At 57.3% G+C, this 2,503-nt stretch overlaps 1 pseudogene; it reads left to right on the top strand.

The window, feature by feature from the left end:
* The first annotated feature begins 1,419 nt into the window (after window positions 1-1,419).
* Window positions 1,420-2,227, top strand: LOC110571374 (annotated as a pseudogene).
* The last annotated feature ends 276 nt before the right edge of the window (window positions 2,228-2,503 follow it).

The following is a 2,503-nucleotide window of genomic DNA, read 5'->3' as shown; positions in this document are numbered from 1 at the left end:
GGGTAAAGAGTTAAGGTTAAAGTTAGAGTTAAAGACAAAGGGTTAGGGGTTAGAGATTAGAGGTTAGAGGGTTAGGGGTTAGGGTTATGGTTGGGTTAGGGTTAGGTTTTAGGGTTAGGGTCTCCTTGTCCTCCACTACACAGAGCCCAGTCTCCTCTAGTAATCAGAATGATCTTTTTGGAACATAACCTATGAACCTCTCTGTGGTCTGCTCCCTCCCTGCCTGTCTTCTCCAGCCTCACCTCTCCCACCACAGGCCCCCCTTCTGTGGTCCACCCAGGTGTGTGGTCATCCCACATGTGCCTCGGGCCTGACTCCAAGTATTTGCATTCGCTGTGCCCTCTGCCAGGAGCACTCTTCTCTCCCCTTGCATCATGTAGGCTTCTCCCCCATTGGCTGGGCCTGGACTTGCCCTCTGGTGACCTGACTCATGTCTGCTGATTGAGTGTGCTTGTCCCCTATTTAAATGTAGTGCCTGCCTTCCCTTTGTGAGCAGTTTACTAACCTGCCAGGTATGGGGCAGGCACAGGGAAGTAGCCCTAGTGCTGGAGCAAAAATATCAGTCTCAGAGGGGCTGACCACACTTGCTGATGATGGGGGAGCTGCTGTCCCCACTTTGGGGAGCAGGTAGTCCCCTCAAAGGGGGACCAGCCAGGTGAAGTGGTTGGACAAGACTTCCAACTTCTTAGGGCCGGGAAGATGTAGACCTTGACCCAGAAGTTTATAACCTTGGATTCAAGACTGGGGCCTAAGCAAGCCCCCTCTTCTTTCAGGAGTTCTCTTTCTCCTTCTCTGCCCCCGGGCTGTACCTGATTCCTGATCTGGGGGAGTTTGAAGGTGGCCCCTCCTAGAAATACCAGTGGTTTACTGAGGACCTTGTCAGCAAGAGGCCTAGTAGCCTTCAAGCGAGGACCCTATAGGGGGCAGAGACAACTCCGTTGGGGACCAGCGACAGCCCTCTCAAAGCAAAGTGGGCAGGTGGTCAGCCCAGCTGCTTCTACCCAGTCTGTAGGGCATAGAGACGAGGGCTGTGCCCAAAAGTGCTCCACTCCTGGCAGATGGGGACAGAACCTGCAGGGGGTCAGCCAGGGGAGGGCACCTGCAGGGTTTGCCCAGGAGCTCAGCACAGGGGGAGTGTTCTTGGCTCCAGCATGCTGACTGTGGGGCTGCATGGGTTTCTAGCCTCTGAAACCTCAGGCTCCCTTTGTAAGATGGAGTGCTGATGGCCCCCATCTCTGGGAGCTGAGGGTAGGGAGGCCCAACCGGCAGACTCGCTCAGGACAGGCCAGGGTGGCTGTTACTTAAAGTGGCCCAGGGCCTGCCCCCTTGAAGAAGGTGCACACGTTCTCGGCCTGAGTTTTGGGGTCCTGCCTCTGGCAGTGACCCTCCTCCAGCCCTGTCCCCTGTCCCTGTGGATACATGGTCTTCCTGAAGCTGTTCCTGTAGACGGTGGAGAAGCACTTCACGGTGAGACACAGGTCACCTACTAGGTCTTCTCCCATCAGCTGGCTGCCGGGCCCCATGTGCCCCTCCGGGCGGGCCGAAGGGTGGTGGTCCTCATGGTAGACACAGGGTCACCTACTACGTCTTCACCGACCAGCTGGCTGCTGGGCCGTGTGCCCCTCCAGGAGGGCCTGAGGGTGGTGGTCCTCGAGGTCCCCAGCACCCCATGCTGGCAGGATGTATCCATGCAGCACAAGGTGATGATGAGCCGCTTCTGTGAGCAGTGCTTCCTCCATGAGGTGGTCGACCTGGTGTGTGCACACGTGGGCATGAAGTTGGGCAACCACATGAGCATGGGGACCCCATCCCCCCTCTTCGGCACCCTGCACCCCGGTTTCTATGGTGTGGTGTGCGAAGACTTCAGCTACGAGCACTGGCCTCAGTCCCAGGCCCACATCCCCAGGGACCAGGGTGACCTTTAGTACATGGGGGTCTTTTTTGGGGTGTTGATGGTGGAGGTTCACCGACTGACCTCGGCCTGTCACTAGGAGATGGTGGCCGATGGGGCCAATGGGATCGAGGCTGTGTGGCACGATAAGAGCCACCTGAACAGGTACCTGCTGGACCACAAGCCCACCAAGATGCTGTCCCTGAAGGACCTGAGGGACCTGAGGCTGCTGGGCTGGCCCCAGTCACGAAGAAGATGAGATTCGTGGCTGTGCCCAAGAATCACCAGGACATCACCAGGAGCTGTCAGAGCAGCTTCCTACTTCTGTCCCCTTGAGGGAGACTGTGGAGCCCAGCACTGCCCACCTGGGCACGTCCAGGGCCCCCAGCCACACCCACACACAGGAGACTTGCCTGGGGGCACAAGGTACTCTCTGTGGTTGGTGCGTTTTGTTTGTTTGTTTTTTAAGATTTTATTTATTTATTTGACAGAGAGAGAGAGAAAGCACAAGTAGGCAGAGAGGCAGGCAGAGGGAGAGGGAGAAGCAGGCTCTCCACTGAGCAGGGAGCCCGATGTGGGGCTCGATCCCAGGACTCTGGGATCATGACCCGA

Source organism: Neomonachus schauinslandi, chromosome 6, assembly GCF_002201575.2.
Source record: "Neomonachus schauinslandi chromosome 6, ASM220157v2, whole genome shotgun sequence".
In the NCBI taxonomy this organism is placed as follows: Eukaryota; Metazoa; Chordata; class Mammalia; order Carnivora; family Phocidae; genus Neomonachus; species Neomonachus schauinslandi.
Note: the sequence above shows the minus strand (reverse complement) of the source record. Positions and strands in the feature narration are given on the sequence as shown.